At 46.8% G+C, this 19,603-nt stretch overlaps 1 long non-coding RNA gene across 1 annotated transcript; it reads left to right on the top strand.

Annotated features, from left to right (window-relative positions):
- Nucleotides 1–15,620: 15,620 nt before the first annotated feature.
- Nucleotides 15,621–19,275, top strand: LOC132646710 (uncharacterized). The gene is made up of 3 exons (XR_009584961.1): nucleotides 15,621–16,018; nucleotides 18,249–18,598; nucleotides 18,717–19,275. It is a non-coding gene; the product is annotated as an uncharacterized LOC132646710 (long non-coding RNA).
- The last annotated feature ends 328 nt before the right edge of the window (nucleotides 19,276–19,603 follow it).

The raw sequence follows: 19,603 nt of genomic DNA, 5'->3' as shown, positions 1-19,603 counted from the left end.
TGACCAGAAGCAGGCTAGGAGGGAGTAACCACACCTGCTTTCCATCTTCCCTGCTTTCCGTCTTCCCGGCTTTTCTCAGCTGGTGTTCTCCATTGGCTGATCCCAAGCGAAACTGGAGGAGGGCAAGAGGATTCCACTTCATCCCTCCACACAACCTCTCTCCCAGGGCACAGAGCAAAGGAAAGAATGGTGGGGGATGGATCTGAACAGACAAAAGCAGGGTAGCTGCCAAGTAAAGATGACAAAAAATAATAATAATAATAATAATAAAATACGAGTCAGTAAATAGGCAGGGACTTGGCGTCTGACTGGAAAGAACAAGTGTCCTTACTTAAGGGTCTCCTGTGTCACTGTCTCCTCATTGCACATCCACAGAGAGGGGCACTTCAGCTTGTGGACTCTCTCTTCCATGGCTGCCAAGAACCATCACTCACTCACTCCACTGGTGGCCGCATCTGGAACCCTTGCAGAAACATGAGTTCTAACAAATGCAAGTCTCACAGGAGAAACTGAAACTTACAAAGACAGCATCATGCAGCTACATCTCCAGACCCAGAGGCCCGGGATGGCTGCCCCGTCAGTGGGGTACCCCCGCGTCACCCGAGAATGCAGCTGTCTGGTGCAGGTAGGTAACAGACACTCTGTAAGTATGTGCTGCGTAAGTAGTGGACTTGTCCTTCTCGGACACCTACGCCCTGGGATCGGAGCGTTCAGACAGGTCTCTCTCAGGCCTACCACGTCACTCAGCCCCCTTCTTCATGCCTGTAAATAGTGTGAACTCTTACCACACAGTTACACTTCAGCTTCCTCCTCCCTCACACCCTCGGCCCTTTATTTCTGGGAATCTCCCCTCCCCTTTTTTGTCAGGTTTTTCAAGACAGGGTTTCAAAAACCTGGCTGTCCTGGAAGTCACCCCGTAGACCAGGCTGGCCTTGAACTCGGAGATCTGCCTGCCCCAGCCTCCTGAGTGCTGGGATGAAAGGCGTAGGCCACCACCTCCCAGCTCCCGGGAGTCTTAGGATCTGTATTCCACAAGGCTGGTCTATTTGGTGTGTTTCCGAGGCTTGGCGACGGCCCTACTGTCTGCCCTGGCATACCCCATATGAAGAGGAACACGGGACCAGGAATGTAAAGTCTGTCCCGAGACAACCTGGGTTTGAAACTTGGCTTTACCGTGGACTAGAAATCTATTTATAATGCTTTGCCTCTGTCTTCTCATCCATTTGAGATGTCTAGAGGTGGATGTATGTAGGTCACTGGGGTAGATGTGCCATAAATGCTAGCCACCATCATCATCGTAGCCAGGCCTGCCAAGTAGTCCAACAAAGCACTCTCCAATAAAACCCCTGCAAAAACAGATCATGGAGCCATAAACAGAACCAGAGTGCTCTTCATCCTCCACATGCTCATTTTTCAAGCTGGAAACTTAAGATATATAGCAGGAGAATCCTAAGCCCAGGGCCAGCCTGGGACACACAGTGAGGCCCTGATTCAAAACAAATCGTGATGAGGGAAGAACTTGGCCATCTCACACCACCACTTCTCTGGATGTGTCTACCTGAAATTGCCATCCCCACCCACCTGATCTCTATGGGTGATTAGTTACAGGCCAGCTCAGTGCAGGGATCTGTGGTTTCATTCTCTAGTTCATTTAACCAACGACCGCTCTCCTGACCAGCGACATTAACATTAAAAACGTAACAGCTGTTAATCACCAAAATGCTCACTGGCATTTGTTTTAGTCTTTACAAGGCCAGTCTGTGTAGGATTTGCTTTTTTATTAATAGCTTTCAAAGGGCAGTACCTTTTTCAGTAGGCAAGCTATTATTGTCAACAGTCATGTCAACAGGCCTAGCTTTGGGGCCAAAATCGATCCACGCCAGACAATTTAATGACGTTTTCTCTTACCCCTCCACTTCACTGCCGCCTGCAAGCACTGCACCATTAATGCAGCACAGAAAGAAAACCCTCCCTGTGGAGCAGACAACATGCTTAGACTAGAACTCAGAACTGGTTGTGATTATGTTTCATTGCAGTTACATTGGAAGTTATGAGTGGAAAGAACAGACGTAGATAGAAAATCCCTTTTCAAAATGTATCTGTCGCTGGGCCAGCACTCCAGGAGCAGAGAGGAAGGAAGAGGCAGGCGGATCTCTGTGAGTTCAAGGCCAGCCTGGTCTATAAAGTGAGTCCAGGACAGCCAAAGCTACTCAGAGAAACCCTGTCTTGAAAAACCAAAAATTTTTAAATAAAATGAAAATAAATGTATCATGTCTCATGTCATTTAGCCCCGAGGAAACAATATAAAATTAAGTAAACACAAATCCTCCACCAGCTAACGAAATTTCATCCTTTCAGGCTCCTGGTAACAGATTGCTGTTCATCATTTCTGAACCATAGAATCTTCCAACGTCAGGACTGGAGGCACAATTTAGCCGGGACAGTGCTTGTCTACTGTGCATGGAGCCCTTGGTTTGATCACTAGCACCACATAAGTTGGGTATGGCCATGCTGTAATGCCAGTCACTCAAAAGGGAACATCAAGAGAGTCAGAAGTTCAAAGTCACCCTCTGCTACGTTTGAGACCAGCTTGTTATAGATGAGAACAAACAAAAATAAGACTCCCTGTTCATTATCACCAGTTCTACTGTTGAAAATACTTTTAAACATGCTTTTCAGCAGGAAGCCACACGAGTTAAGTCCAAGGTGATGGCTTCACCTGGAGACACAGGAATTGTGCCTGACTGACTCCCTGGCTGGGAGCGAAGCTCTGGTACGTTTTGTCTCCAGGAACTGTCAGCATAATAAAATTAAAAATGTACCTTCCCAACTCAGCAGTGACCAAAGATTTCACATTGAGTCAGTTTCCCTTTGTTCTCAAAACCATATCTCCTTTCTGTACTTTTTTCTTATTTGACTCAGATTAGGAAGTGCTCAGATTGCACCTAAACTTTCCCCATCGCTTCAGATGGTGAGGAGGGTGCAGTAGCAAAGAAACTGAAAGCCGGGGTCAGGAAGCTGGAGCTTTATGAGGGGTCACCTCTCCAGTCCCTTGGGGGGAAAACCACAGTTGCAGTTGCTCATTAGTAATTTAATTTCTAGGAAGCTTCTTTTCATAAGCGCTTCCTACACATCCCCAAATTCCAAGGACTTGAATTGCTGGATTAATGCCCTCCCACCCCAAACACACCTTTGCATTTGTTACTTATAAAACTAAATGATTCCAAGACAGTTTCTACAATTACTTTTTTTTTTTTTTTTTTTTGGAATAGCTGTGAGAAAGCATCCTGGCTTGCTCTTGTAAACAGACCAGGGATGAAGGAAAGGGTTGTTTCAGCTCTCCTGTTAAGACCAAGACTTAAGGAGTCAGAGCTGCAGCACTGCGGCTCCCTCTGAAAGCTCTTAGCTATGTGCGCCACCTTCGCCCTCATGCCACTGTAACCCGGCTTCATTAGGAAGCATTAGTTCCCTTTTCAACCTCATCAAGGCCATTTGTCACCACGGCTATAATTGGACCAGGCTGACAACATACCAGTTTAACAGGCTGTTCCTTCATGGGTGTGGTTGCAAGGGTATCCACCACCTAAAAGTCCCACCCAGGAGGTGCTTTCCTTGAGTTCCAAAGAAGTTTTTCTTTAAGTGTGTGATGCATAGCCCAGAGAGTGTCTCAGGACCGCTCATCTGCTGGCTCCTCTCCGTGTATTTAATTACTGAGGAAATAAAGAGACTGAAGCTTCTGTGTCCAAGTCAGGCTATGACTAACCTTCGTAGCTTACACTAAGTTGATCCCTGTCTCAAAAAACAAAAACAGAAAGAAAGAAAGAAAGAAAGAAAGAAAGAAAGAAAGAAAGAAAGAAAGAAAGAAAGAAGGAAAGGAAAGGAAAGGAAAGGAAAGGAAAGGAAAGGAAAGGAAAGGAAAGGAAAAGGAAAGGAAAGGAAAGGAAAGGAAAGGAAAGGAAAGGAAAGGAAAGGAAAGGAAAGGAAAGGAAAGGAAAGGAAAGGAAAGGAAAGGAAAGGAAAGGAAAGGAAAGGAAAGGAAAGGAAAGGGAAAAGGAAAGGAAAAGGAAAAGGAAAAGGAAAAGAAAGGAAAAGGAAAGGAAAAGGAAAAGGAAAAGGAAAGGAAAAGGAAAAGGAAAAGGAAAAGGAAAAGGAAAAGGAAAAGGAAAGGAAAAGGAAAAGGAAAAGGAAAGGAAAAGGAAAGGAAAAGGAAAGGAAAAGGAAAGGAAAGGAAAGGAAAAGGAAAAGGAAAAGGAAAAGGAAAAGGAAAGGAAAAGAAAACCCACTAATTCCTGAGCTCAAAATCCCACCAATCCCTGGGCTTGACCCTGAGCTCAGGACTTGAAATTCCACCAATCCCCACCCTAGAAAACTCTGTCCCAAGAAACCCTATGAGCCCGCCTCCTGCTCAGCTCTTTCTGCTTCTTTCTGGAACAAAGGCAGCCGCCCTCTCGTGTCTTTCCCAGTAAACTCTCGTGTGAAGTTTGCTGTGCAGTGTGGCTTTGTGGTTTTCCTCGGCTCCTGACTGTTGGGATGTCTTTCCCTTCAGAGCTGTTAATATCTGTAGTGGCTTAAATCTGATCAAAGTTATACTGGATCCCAGTCCAAGGCACACATTAGACTGGCTGACACCGGCATCCTACTCCCAAATGGCCTACACCATACTATCAGCACCAGGAGATGAGCCATTGGGGGCTGTGCCAGAGACCATGTGAGCATCCTACCCAAATGACCTACACCATACTATCAGCAACAGGAGATGAGCCATTGGGGGGATGTGCCAGAGACCATGTGATTTTAAGGCCCTGGCTGGCATTGTTTGCAGAGACATATTTGAATATGGACTCAAGCACTTAAACACAGGGATTTTAAATCCTAGAACAACCACTAAAACAGCATAAAGAGGCACCATTTTTGAACAGCACCATTCAAAACAAAGCAATCAGTTACAACTTGTCAATTCACTGAACCACCAACTGGAAAGCCTGCATGGGCCTGACCTATGCCCTCTGCACATATGTTACAGTTGTGTAGTTTGGTCTTCTTGAGGGACTCCTAACAATGGAAGCAGGGGCGGTCTCTGACTCTTCCCTGCCTTTGGAACCCTTTCCTCCTCTGGGTTGTCTCCCCTAGACTTAATAGGAGAGGAGGTGCCCAGTCTTACTGCAACTTGAGATGCCACAGCTGATTGATACCCATGGGAGACTGCTCTTTTCTGAAAATAAACAAAGGAGTCATTGAAGGGGTGTGGGGAAGAGGGGAGATGTGAGGGAGGGGTATGGGAGGAGAGGAGGGAGGGGGAACTGCAGTCGGGATGAAACAAGCAAACAAGCAAACAAATCAATAAAAATAAGTGAATAAAAATTGCCAGCTCATGCCAAAGATGGGAATTAAGCACTTGTAAAGTAATGGACCACTATTAGGATGACAGATTTAAGTCCAAACATCTTCATAATTGTACTTAATATAAATAGATTAAACAGTTCAAGCGAAAGACAGCAGTTTAGACAACAGAACCCACCCACACCGTTCACAAAGTTAACATTTGAAGTATAATGGTGCCGCCACTCCATATCTAGGAGACATGCTGTTAGGAATTATAGAAAAGGAGGTTACACGCGGGTCCACAGATCACACCACGAGATCGGTTCCACGCGGGAGGTTTATTAGGTAAAGGGGGTTACAGAGAGGGAGATAGAGAGAGAGAGAGACAGACAGAGAGAGGGAGAGAGAGACAGATAGAGAGAGGAAGAGAAGAGGAAGGAGAGAGAGAGGAGGGGCCCCAGTTCTCTTATAGGGTGATCCAGAGCATGCGCGGGTGGTTCCAGGTGGTCAGCAGGTGGTCTGGGTGTCTTTCCAAATGCCTGATACCTGGTCTGCCAGGCCCCAGGGGCTGCCTGTAGAAATGCCTGCTTGCTGATCCCAACATTCCCCCCTTTTTCTATAATTAAAAATAGGGAGCTTGGGCTGCTTTTTTATAAGGTAAGTTAAAGTATATAAATGTAGGCTCATTGGAAGCAGCTCTTGGTTGTCATGTAAGAGGTTGAGAGAGAGGGGAACTAGCTAGGCAAATAAGGAAGCGTGTTCTCTCGGCCATGCCACGGGGCAGCTCGCCCTCGATCGCTGGCCAATATCTGACGAGATATGGACCAGATTGGATCGCTCTCTACAGAGACTCGCCTTCTCCTGGGACGCCATTAGAAGGCCTCCGTCTCTTCCCGCTCCCAATGGATAACACCCATCACCACATCCCTACATAGAGACTTCTCTGCCCCCAATGGGAGACGCCCAGACGCCCGTCCCTCCAGACAGGCTGGAGAATTTCAGGTTTCTACACCTAGTGCCAGCTTAGCTGGCACCAGGGCCTCTAAGTTTACACGCTCCTGTAACTAAACCTCACCTCAATGACAGATCAAAAACAAAGCCATCTTGGCTTTGGGAAAAATGGGCGGGACCTTGGGTACATCAGAGGTTTCCACGTGGCCGCGCCATCCTTAGTTCGGGCAAGGAGGCCCCACCCCACGTGGCCGGCACCATCTTTGATTCGGGCAAGGAGGCCCTGCCTCCCGTGTGCCTCCCTCTCCCCCGAAATAACCCAGCCCCTTTCCCAAGCAGCTTCTATTTAAACGCCCTCATAATTTTCTCATTGGGTTTATGTTCCTGGTCTTTTGGGGTTTGTAAACTGGGCACAACACTTTGGGGGCTCGTCCTGGCTCCCCAGGACTCCAGAAACCTGACCCAAAGGTTTTGATGCTAGCCTTAAGTGTAATGTTTCTGTACAAAAATGGGTTTTAAAAAAAAATGTTTAAAGTTTATCAGGCATTTGGGTATGACAATGATCTTGGGTACCTTATCAATTTCACTAAATAAAATCCTGCCGTATCGTTTGTGCTAATTAAAAAAAAAATACAGTTTTTAAAATGTTATGTTCAGTAATCTGATTAGTACCAAATGCAAAGCTTTTTACTGTTCAATTTTAATGTAAGTGGTAGGAACAGCAAGATTTGCTAGCCTCTCTATAAACTATATCTGATTAAAAGGTTTACTTTAATTTTAGTTCAAAAAGAGCAGATTTAAAGTTATGCTAACAACTACAGTTGGTTAAGATGTTGAGTTGCCTTTATAAATCTACTTAAAATATGGTTCTAGATAACATTCTGTTTTATAGGACACAGTTTGGAGTAGATGATAAAGACAAAGTAACTCAGATATGCTGACCCTCAAGCTTGTCAGAGATCTGATGAATATGGCATTTTAACATGTGTAAGCTTATTGTGACAGAAAGTCCCAAAGTCCTAGCAGTAGCTCCCCAAGGTCTCCGAGAAGATTTGGACAACGACAGATGAGTGTGACTCTGGATTGTGGTATGCTAACCACTGGGCAATACTGGCTCAACTGGCCCACTGCTAGGGCCCAGCCTAAACTGTGGACAAAACTGTGGATACCTGGAGAGTCAATGTTTCATGTTGCTGAGGGCGAGGTGAGGCCATTCTCTTGTTTCTTTCTCCACAGAAACAGTCTCATCTTCTGTGCTTCTCACCTCTGCCCATGATGTTATGAGACCACAGGAGTCAGGGACACTGCCTAGGTGATGGACTAACTAGTCATCTCTGTCATTTTGATTGGCACAGGGATTGGTATTTATTTAACTTATAATTTATCCTTCTCAGGTCTCTGAACACCTTGACGGCTATGCTAAGCTTACGGTAGCTTCGCAGCTAGAGAGGAGACGATTAGATCTACTGTTAGCTCATTAATCAGTTCATTAGCTAAAACCACAGGGTACTAGATCTCTTATTTTTAAAAAACAAAAAGAAAGGTTTACCTTGCTCACAGGACTCATGTTAGTTGCCTGTGTCTTAAGATAAATAAATGGAGCTTATATAGGGTCTGAGGATACAGGAGTTTAGGTGGTAAAAATCTAGAGTGTTGTTATTTGGTCTGAGAAAATGTTTTAAGGTTGATAAATACAAATTATAAAGGTTATAAGATCTAAGGTGATTTAAGATATCTTAAATAGGTAAAAAGGGCTTAATATTTCCTCCTGTTGCTATGCTACTGTTACATTGACTATCCAGAGTAGGAAAAAAGGCTTAATGTTTCCTCCTGTTGTTATGCTACTGTTGTATTGACTGTCCAACATTTTGACCTTTATCAATAGGGCTCTATTTATTAATTTAACTCTGATACAAAAATATCCCACTATACCATGTACTATTATAGTCCTAAGCTCAAGATCATAAGCCTCCATATTGTCTATGCTTATACTAAAGGTTAAAATCAAGTAAGTTTCCCTTTTATTTCATAAAAGGCTTTTGCCTTTTCAAAATTCACCTTAAAAGAGTACTTATGCCATTAACACATATGTATGTCTACTGCCTTTTTCTCAATACACAGTACAATTATGATACTAACATGTTTAAGGTTTTATCTCTTTCTTAAAACTTAAAAGTAATTCCTGGTTTGGAATTTCCTTTCCTGGCTACCAGACTGCCATTTACTACATACAACCACTGGCTGGATTGGTGAGTTCACTCCATTTTCTCAGCATGCATGCCTCTGGTAGGGGAAGCTTGACCACAGAGCTCTGGCAGATTCCTACTATCTTTTGAGACAGGGGACCCCCCCTCAGCTGTAGCCTTAATTGTCTAGGTTTGACCCTCTATGCTGACTTTCACTTTAGGGCCACACTCTCCCTTGGGTGGTACACCCCCTCTACGGGTTTCTTCCCCCCTCTCGCTCGTGCACACGCTGGCTCGCTTGCTCATGGAAAGGTCCCCTCTCTCCCACACGGCTCTTCTCCTCATTTCCCTTGGGAGCCTTCTACACGCGCTTCTCTCCACGTGCTCCCGCACTCGTCCTAGCAAATAAGGAAGCGTGTTCTCTCGGCCATGCCACGGGGCAGCTCGCCCTCGATCGCTGGCCAATATCTGACGAGATATGGACCAGATTGGATCGCTCTCTACAGAGACTCGCCTTCTCCTGGGACGCCATTAGAAGGCCTCCGTCTCTTCCCGCTCCCAATGGATAACACCCATCACCACATCCCTACATAGAGACTTCTCTGCCCCCAATGGGAGACGCCCAGACGCCCGTCCCTCCAGACAGGCTGGAGAATTTCAGGTTTCTACACCTAGTGCCAGCTTAGCTGGCACCAGGGCCTCTAAGTTTACACGCTCCTGTAACTAAACCTCACCTCAATGACAGATCAAAAACAACGCCTTCTTTAATATTGCCAGTGATTGGGTAAATAAAGTCCCGTCCAGGTAGACAGAGGTTCCCATGTACAAACCTCATCGATCCAAACCTTTCAATGTATACCTACAGGATTTTCTCTCTGTTTCAGTGTCCTGCCAGACACAGGTGTCTCCTACAGCCGCAACGGCGCCAAAGCAGCTACAGGTGTTCAGCTCTGACCTCACGGACTTTCAACAAGATACAGGTGTTCGGCTCTGACCTTACCAACAAGCTGGACCTGCACCTTCCCTCCCAGCCATGGGCGTTCTCACAGACCTGGAAACGCATCAAGGCAGCCTATTCTTCCTGGACTTGGTCGACACTTCAGCCTTTTGACCTCCCTACAGCGCCCCCAGTGTCAGCAGGAAGTAGCCAGAGGAGAATCTACGCCCGTTATCCACCTGTTGTTAACAAAAGGCTAAAGTGGTGTGCTTCAGGACCAGGACAAGCAGCTCCAGGTTCTCCCAGTGTTCCCCAGTCCTTCCCCGCTGCCTTGCACGGCTGGCAACTCTCTCTGTTAAAAACCCTCTACCCTAAACCCTCTGCCCTAAATTTTCCAGGGCAGAGACTTCTCTTATTCTTAACCTTACAACCTGACCATTTGTTGCTATAATTCCCCTCTCTCTCAACCTCTTACATGACAACCAAGAGCTGTTTCCAATGAGCCTACATTTATATACTTTAACTTACCTTATAAAAAAGCAGCCCAAGCTCCCTATTTTTAATTATAGAAAAAGGGGGGAATGTTGGGATCAGCAAGCAGGCATTTCTACAGGCAGCCCCTGGGGCTTGGCAGACCGGGTATCAGGCATTTGGAAAGACACCCAGACCACCTGCTGACCACCTGGAACCACCCGCGCATGCTCTGGATCACCCTATAAGAGAACTGGGGCCCCTCCCCTTTCTCTCCTTCTCTCTCTCCCTTCCTTCTCTCTTCCTTCCCTTTCCTCTCTCTGGCTCTATCTCTATCTATCTCCCTCTCTGTAACCCCCCTTCACCTAATAAACCTCCCGCGTGGAACCGATCTCGTGGTGTGATCTGTGGACCCGCGTGTAACCTCATTTCGTACATTTCCTAACACATGCCAGCATTAGTTTTAAAAGAGCTATTCTGATGTCAGAGTATCTTCAGAGAAAAGAATGTTACCAGAGACAGACAAACAAACAGATTTCACCATGCCCCAAACAGATCTAATACTCTAAACAGATGTACCTCATCACGGAAGTTCAGAATCTGAGGAGGGGAAAACAGAAAATAGGACAATCGATCGATAGTTTTCCTAGATCTACATGCTTCCTAGTCAGTAATGCATGAGTTATAGAGAGAAGTAAGAAGGGCTGGAGAGGATCTGGACACCACAACAATCTGTCATAATCGTCTGGTGTGGGATCTCTCCAGATATTATCAATTTCCCCGCTGCATTTGCCCAAGACCACCTGAGGCTGGGGTGAGCCTCAGGGGTCCTGCCTGGGCAGCTGTGGTGCCCAACTGCTCACACAGGAAGTGGAAGTCTGAAGGAGCAAGGAAACCCAGTCCCAAGGGGATTTCACTTAGAATGAGAATGGACATTGATCTCAAATCCCAGAAGGATCAGGTCCCTTAAGGCAAGTTTTCCTGTCTCACCCACTTCTTACAGAGATAAGCCTGATAGTTAAGTCAACAGCAGCAAATATTTACCCAGCAGAAGATGTAAACATGGGGGCTGGGTGGTTCCCTTAAATAGGGGAATAAGCCTCCAAGAAAGGCTCCCTTCTGGCTGAAGCTTTGCAGGCAGAGCAGAGATGGGCCGCTGGGCCCAAAGACTGACAACATCGAAATGACGTGTGTGTGTGTGTGTGTGTGTGTGTGTGTGTGTGTGTGTGTGTGTGTGTGGTGGGGATCCATTGCTGGAGGAGACTGCCAGGGAAGCTCAGGGGACCACGGTTTTTAAAAGGGTTAGCCGGCTATGAAATTATCTACCACTGTTGCCTTTTGGAACCACCTGTCCTTAGAATCCTTGGTAAAGCCCAGCGGTTCCCTTCACCCAAATGAGGAAATGGATACTGAGCCCCACTCCAAGGCTGCCTCGGGGAGCTACAGGTCTCACACAGCTTGCCAGGACCCTCCTTTGTGTGTGTGTGTGTGGGGGGGAGGTTCACTTTGCTTGTTAATCACTACCTCAATCCCCAAAATAAACAAATAAACAGATTCTCGAAGTCTTTCATTTTGGGGGGAGCTTATGGCAGGCAAATGGCCAAGGGACACAGAGCTGCTCTGGCAGGAGCTCCCCTATGGTGTCTCCTCAGCCTTTGGAGTCCTTGGCTTGGATGGCCACACCCGGTGGCTGTGGTGGTGTGGGCTAGGGGGCTTAAATCAAGGAAACTTGGCTTTTTTTTTTCCCCTCACAGTTCTGGAGGCTCCAAGTCCAGGATGAAGAGATCAGCAGCACTGGTTTCCTGTCCTTGGCTTGCAGGTGGTATCCTCTCCCCGTGTCCCCTCAAGGCCTTTCTCTGCGTGTGTCTGCATCCAAGGTCAGCAGTCAAACTGGATTAGGGTCATCTCAATGACCTCATCTTAACTCACTGACCTCTAGAAAGATTCTGTCTCTAACTGCGGACACATTCAGAAGCTCCCACATAGGAGTTTTAGGGCTCCATCTGTCTTAGACCATAGTGCTCTCCATGCAGAATGGCTTTTGTCTGCTCAAATTCCTGGAAGAACAGTTTGATTTAGTAGGTCATGACCCTGCATCTGTTTCTCCTTCCCTGTCTCCTTTCCAGAAATTTCCACTCATATAACCCTCTTTTTCTTTTCTAGAAACAATAAAAACATATCCTTCTAAGTTTCCTGCAACTAAGCAGCACCAGCTTTCCAGAAACTGGTTTTCTGAGAATTGCATGCCTCCAGCACTTGCCACAGACCGTCTCGATATGACTTCATTTGATCCTTTAGAAAAGACAAGATGCAGGGTGTGGTGTGGCACGCCTTTAGTCCCAGCACTCAGGAGGCAGAAGCAGGCAAAGACCTCTGAGTTTAAGGCCACACTTGTCTACAGAGCAAGTTCCAGGACAGCCAGAGCTACACAGAGAAACATTCTCTCAAAGAGAAAGGTAGGAAGGAAAGAAGGGAGGGAGGGAGAGATGAAGGGAAGGAAGGAAGGAAGGAAGGAAGGAAGGAAGGAAGGAAGGAAGGAAGGAAGGAAAGAAGGAAGGAAGGAGGGAGGGAAGGAAGGAGGGAAGGAAGGAAGGAGGAAGGGAAGGAAGGAGGGAGAGAAGGAGGGAGGGAGGAAGGAAGGGAGGGAGGAAGGAAAATGCCTGCCCATGTAGTTGATAGAGTGCCTTTTTCATGCCTTTTTCAAGGCATTTTCATTTTTTTGTGACCCTCTTCCAGCATCTGCCCCACCCTTAATCCATCCTATTGAGCAAGCCTCTGGGAATGCATCTGAGAACGTTCTGGAAGAGTTAGCACATACAGCTGTGCAATGCCATGTTCCAGCACATCAGGGCAAGAGAAGAATGAAGATGAGCCAGTGACTCTTAGGCCAAGGAGGGCAGTTCCACGGGGACAAAGCTTGGGGCAAGTTTGCATTCATTTGGAGTCTGCAGCACCCACACAAAAGCCAGATGTGATGCTTCGGGGAGCAGAGGCAGGGGAATCCCAGGGTTTCACCGGCCAGCTAGCCAGTAGTAAGGGTCAGGCCCAGTGGAAAACGCTGGCTCAAAAACTAAGGTGAGGACAACAGTCTCTGCCTCCACTTACATACAAATAGCAAGTGCACACACACACAACACTGGAATACCATACACACACCACAAACACATACCACACACCTACACACATGCACACATACACCCCACACACATAGTCACACATACCACACACACACAAACACACACACTTAGAGTAAGTTTAAAAACTTTTAAAGATGGCCGATGACTCAAACTTGGAGGCGCAGATACCTGTCTTCAAGCCTGACTTCTGGAGGTCTTTCTCCAACCCACAGCTAGAGGGAGGCTTTGGATGTGTCGCCTGGCCAGGCTTGCATGCCGTCACACCCGTTTTTGTTTTTGTTTTAATGGAAAACTCAGGTCCTCAGGCATGCACTTCATGTTCCTATGGTTTGCTTTTCCTATACTTGCTACTTGTTTGTTTGACCTCGGAATAGACCTCATTATATAGATCACACTAGCTTCAATCTCAAAGCAGCTCTCCTGCCTCGGCCTCCCACTGGGATAGTCCATAAAAACAGTAAACTGGAAGTGATAATACACACACGCACACACACGCAGGACCTCGTGCAGACTTGTGCAGGCGTTGTGCAGGCTCTGGTCATGTTGATTTAGAAGGCGTTCTCCCGCGCTCTCTGGCTCTTACATCTTTCTGCCTTGTCTTCCAGAAGGTTTCCCGGGCCATGAGGGAAGGGATTTGGTAGAGGCATCTCACTTAGGGCTGAGGGTTCCAAGGACTCCCATCTCTTCATAATGTCTGGCTGTGGGTGTTCGTACTAGTTTCCATCGGCTACAGGAGGAAGCTTCCCAGATGATGGTTTATCTATTATATAACAGGATGTCATTATGACTTGTTTTACGGCTACTTTTTGTTTTTGCTTGCTTTGTTTTTCAGACCAGTAGTATTTGCCTTTACTGCAAGTCCCTGGGAGATCTAGTCTCTGGTTCTTGGTCACCAGGCAGTGTTGGGAATGGGTTCCATCTCATGGAGTGGGCCCTTAGTCAAATACCACAAGCTTTGTGCCCCATTACCCTAACAAATCTTGCAGGCAGGATAGTATTATAGACCAAAGGGTTACAGTGGGCTTAAGGTTTACTTTTCTCTTTTGGTGTCGTGCAAAGTACCTCCCTCTGTAGGCATAAGGCACCAGCTGAACTTCTCCGTGTTCAGCGAGTCGTGTAGGGGTTGTCTTCAGCAACGGGGCCTTGCTGTCAGCTTGTGAAGAGCAACCAATACTCTTGGCAACAGCCTGGGTTGTTGGGGGATTCCCATTGGGCCCCTTTGGCCAACAACTCAATTCGATGTGCTGAAAACTTCATTTGGTGATGAGAGAAGGACGGGTGGGGCTCGGTCTTCCCCATTATCTGGCAGTTTCACTTAGATAGCCTTCATGTATGTACATATTTTAGGAAGCTTCTCCTGTAGTTGGTTTCCATACTACCCCTCAAATTTTGTCTGTCTTCCCTACATTTTCAACCTTTCCTCACTCTCCTCTCACCCTTCCCACTTGGCCTTCCACTCCAGAGCCCCATCCATCCATCCCTACATGCATACATCTGTACATCCATACTTCCATCTATAACTATCTATTCTAGTTCCCTTTCTCAATGGGATCCATTTGCACCTGCTCGTCCCTTACTCTATACCTAACCCCTGTGGTTCTATAGATGGTAGCTTTCTTATCATAGACTTAACAGCTAATATTTACGTATAAGCAAACACATACCATATTTGTCTTTCTGGTTCTAAAATACCTCACTCAGGATGATTCTTTTTATAGTTTTACCCATTTACCTACAAATTTCATGACGTCATTTTGTTTAACAGCTGAGTAATATTCCATTGCGTAAACAAACATACCTTATTTTCCTTATCCATTCTTCTGTTGTGGGACTTCTAAGTTGTTGCCAGTTTATGGCCATTATAAACAGAGCAGCAATGAGCATGGTGGAACAGGTGTCTCTGATAGGATGACACAGGTTTTGGACATATGCTTAGGAGTGGTGTCCCTAGATCTTGCAGTAGATTGATTCCCATCTTCCCGAGGAGCCACCTGATTGATTTCCGAAGTGGCTGTTCGAGTTTGCCGTCCCACAGCAATGGAGGAGTGTTGATCTTACTCCACACACTCCCCACTTGTTTTGTTGACAGGTGTGCTGGCTTGTGGGTTCCTGGTGAGTTCCTGTCGGAATTGTGGGCTAGATGAAGCAGTGAGTGGAGGGAGGGAAGTTGGGAGAGGAAGGTCTTTGTGGTACACTGGAGATGAAGGAAGGGAGGGGTGAGGCCACTGCAGGTGGTCTGCAGAGCTGGAGATGAGGCAGGGGATTTGGAGCAGAGGGAGAGAAGGAGGTCTGCAGTTAGCCTGCTTGCTTCCCTGATTTCTTAATTGAGAATGTGTCTGTGACATATTAGTATACGCGAATTATCTAAGAGAAATGATTTGACACAGACCTTCTGTTTTCACAGCCTGTACTACCAATATTACCCACAGTGTAGAATACACAACGGAAAAAGCCTTTTAAGGAGGCTCTTTAGAGTTTTTGGTTTTTAAATAGAAACAGAAAAAAATAATCCTCCTGAGTGGAGGTAATGACGAAGGTGTCTGGTGTTGATGGCCCCGCCCTAGAAGGCCTCAGCCAACAGTGGGGCTCCAGGCTGACAGAGGGTGCAGAACTGGGAAAGGAAGAGAGCAAGCACGGAACCACATAGAACCAGGGATGGAGGCGGAGCAGCGCAGAGGGATGGAAGCAGTGCTGTGCTCAGCATCCGGGAGGCTTGTGAAGATGCAGGGAAAGCTGCAGGAGGGGACAGGAGTCAACTGGAAAAGCTCACCTTGGCCAAAGCTGAGCAGCCCAAGAAGGAAAATAACGCAGAATTAATTAGAAACCAGAGTATAAAGTCCCATGAGTCCACGCTGGCACTAATGAATGAGTGGATTGATTAATTAATTCACAACCACAAAGACAAATCTCTGCAAGTGAGTGCTGTGTGTAATTTCCGCAGGGATTCCACTCTTGAGGAAGAACGCAAGTCACAGACCGCACTCCTATCGTGGGGAAGACAGAGGAAAGACAAGGTTTGTGGTCACCGAGCCGCTCCAACCAGGTGGCCCAGGCTGCCGTAAACCCCGGCATGCTGACACTCTCTCCCCTCTGCCCTGCATGCTGATACTCTCTCCCCTGATGGAGCAGAGGGAATGATGTGCTCTGCCGCGTGCACAATTCCGGGTACTCGGGAGGCTGAGGCAGGAGGGTCTTAAGTGCAAGTGCAGGCAACTTGCACGTAAATTGAAAAGGAGGGCTGGAGAGGTCTTAAATAGCTCGGGGCTAGAGGATCTATTTATGAAGCATGCATGGGAGCCTAGGTTTATTTCCTGAATTAAAAAGAATAAAAGCCAGACAAGATTAGGCTAGGTGTGTTCAGGGTGGGATGACCATAGACCGAAAGAACATACAGCTGGGTGGGGAGGGAGGTGGGAAGGAAATGGAAGGAACTGGGGTAGGGGACATTATGAAAATATATTATATACATTTTTGAATTAAAAAACAAAAAATAATACATAAATTTAAAAAATTAAAGCAAACAAGCAAGCAAGCAAATACATCCCACACTAACAGAGAAAATGTTCACAAGTCACAAACCCTGATAAACTGTTTAGCATTAAAAACACAGAGCTCACAGCACAATAGTTAAAGAAACAAATGACCTCCTCAAGCTGTTATTAAAGCTGTAAGTATGCATCTCTACAGAGAACAGACAATAAAAATTATCACTAAAAAATTGTCAAAGTTGTCAAAGAGTGGGAGCCTGAGAGAGTCCCCATCAAGAGGAGCCGAGGAAATGCAACATGCTGTACTGGCAGGAGGGATGGAGCAGCAGGGAAACCGAGGAAACGGCAACAGTTCATGGGCTTTAGTGGATGGGCCAATGGTGGTTCATAACGGCAACAGATGTGCCAAGACAACAGATGTTAAATTTACGTTGAAACTAGGTGAGATACATAGGAAGTCTACTATCTTTTCAATGTTCCTGTCACTCTAACACTGTTTTTTAAAAGTGAGATTTAGTGTGTGGTTGTGTATGCCCGTCATCCTATAAGCCACAGACCTAGGCTCAAAGCTTGTGGTAGTAAGAGGTGCACTGTAGCCAAGTAAGATCTTTGCCTTTGACTTTAGCTGGCAAGGCTCGGGAGTTGCTGACACAGGAGAAAGTTGCTGGGCTCAGAATACGGAGAAACTAGGATCAGAGAGATCTGGGGATCTTGAGTGCCAGGTTCAAAAGTCAGATGAGATCATGATTTAGAATTTCATGTGGCTTCCGTGTGATCCTGGCAGGTTCTGGGCATGGTCCCCATCCACATATAATATAATGGAGACCATGTGTGGCACTCTTCCATATGAATGGAGACCAAGCATAAAGTATTCTGTGAATGGAGGCCACCTGGAGCTCAGTGTCTCCAAAACAGCAGAGAGCCAAGAGTGACCAGGACAGTGGCCACCAGTGATGTCCTTCATTTGCCCACCTATATCCTCAGAAGCATCTTACAACCACAGAGGAGAGGACGGTCTCCACAAACACGATGGCATTTAGGTTTTAGTCCTTAAAAGCAGAGGCTCAAATTATTTGGCACTTTGACATTTTGGGCTTAATGATTGGAGAACAAATTCAAACTCTTTTGAATTGCTGAGAAAATAAAATCACCTAGAGCCACACCCCTCTATCCCCTTCCAATTAATTAGTCTGTGTTGCTCAGAACGTGGCTTGGGCCTCCTGGATGATTTCACACTGCACAAGGTTCGGGAAGAGGTGTGGGCTCCATTTTGCAGGCAGCATCTTGCTTCCTCTGGGAACTCACCCCCCAGCACAATGGTGATAACTCTGAAATGAAGACTAGGAGCAGGGACTATTGATCCTACCAGCTAGAATAAGCGGTGTGAGTGTGTGTGTGTGTGAGAGAGAGAGAGAGAGACATTATATGTGTGTGCATGCATGTGTGTGTGTACACATGTGTAATTGTGTGTGAAGGCCAGAAGTCAATGTGCAGTGTCTTCCTCTGTCATTCTCCACCCTATATTTCGAGACAGGGTCTCTCCCTGAACTGATTTGGCTAGACTGGCTGGCCGGTGAGCTTCCAGGATCCTCCTGTCTCTCCCCTTCCGGTGATGCTGCAGTCCCTGCTCTGCTGTCGTGGGCCCTGCTTTTACGTGGATGTTGGGGATCCAACTTAGAATCTCATACGTGTGTGGCTCGTATTTCACTGACGGCACCACCTCCCCAAGCCCTCCTTCTTTTGTTTCCTTTTTCAGAATAAGGGTTATTTCTGGCAGCTTCCACTTTCTCCAGCCAGAGTTCAGCATCCACTCTAGAAGAGGAAAATGCACAGAAGCCGCCAGGATCACACAGAGGCCACATGCAATTCTAAATCACGACCGCGTCTGATTTCTGAGCCTGCCGCTCAAGATCTCCGGACCTCTGCTGGTTCTAGATTTCCCTCCTTCCCAGCTGAGGCCAGCGATGTTCTCTGTCCTCTGAAAGGGCAGGTGCAGGGCACCCACACCTTGCTGTCATTTTTTCTACATCAGCAAGAGCCTCGCCGTTGGAAGTCGAGGGGAAAGATCTGATTTGGTTACAGCTGGCTTGCTGGCCCTGTTTCCTGGTGTGCACAGCAGATTTGATTCTGATAAGCGTGTGAAACATCACTTTGGGCTTGGGGGTGGGGTAGGTGCTGCCTTTTGTTTTGGTGGGGAAGGTGAAATGCTGCTCTATGTTTTCAGGTGAGGAATATCCAGGTTCGTTTGGTTTCGAAGGAGCATGAACCCAGAGAAAAGCCCGACTGTGGGCATTCAGAAGAGATAAACCTTCTATGACAGGAAAACCTAGTCTGAGCTCCCGGAAGAAACAAAGTCTTCCCCTGGAAGTCACTCTACCCTACTGCGGCCCCTACTCCCGACCCCCTCTTCCTTCCTCTTTTTCTTTCTTCAGCTCCAGTCTCCATCTGCACCCTGTTAAAAGGGGGAGGGGGGAGAACAGAGCAAAACCATCACCTTTCTCCACCTCTTATGAGCTTGGGGGAAATTCTTCTTTTTGAAAAGGTTCTAATTCATGAACGCCCTGCTCAGACCCCTTTCCGTAAGGGCCACAGGTCCAGGCTTCAGAGATTTCCGGAGTCCGAGAGTGCTGGGAACTGGCAGCCTGGCTCCGGGTCATGTGCACCCCATGGCTTACCCTTGAGTTGAGTCAGCGGTCCTCAGACCACAGAAAGGTCAGGCCTAGCTGCCAAAGTGAAAGTGCTGAATTATACTGAAACTGTCAGGAAAAAAAATAAAATAAACCAACCCCACCCCACATCTTTAAGTATTGTCTCTGAAGGTTGTGTTTTTATCTAGAATTACCGTAAACTCTCAGGATGGCTGAAGCATGTGGTATTCTGAGCAATTTACTCTTCCACAGAATTGCAGCTTAACCACACTGAGCTCCCAGGCCGTCCTCCTTGTCCTTGCCTTGCCTTCCCTGTCTGTTGTGGGCCCCTCCCATTTGCAAGCCCTGACTTGAGCATTTCCAAGCAGGCACAAGTGAAGGGCTTGGGCTATACCATGGGATGGGAGAAGTCTGACCTTTCAGCCGTAAACTTTACCGAAGAAGACAGGCACAACATGGCCCC

This window comes from Meriones unguiculatus, chromosome 12, assembly GCF_030254825.1.
Source record: "Meriones unguiculatus strain TT.TT164.6M chromosome 12, Bangor_MerUng_6.1, whole genome shotgun sequence".
Lineage (NCBI taxonomy): Eukaryota > Metazoa > Chordata > Mammalia > Rodentia > Muridae > Meriones > Meriones unguiculatus.
The sequence above is the reverse complement of the archived record's forward strand: the minus strand, read 5'-3'. Positions and strand labels throughout refer to the sequence as shown.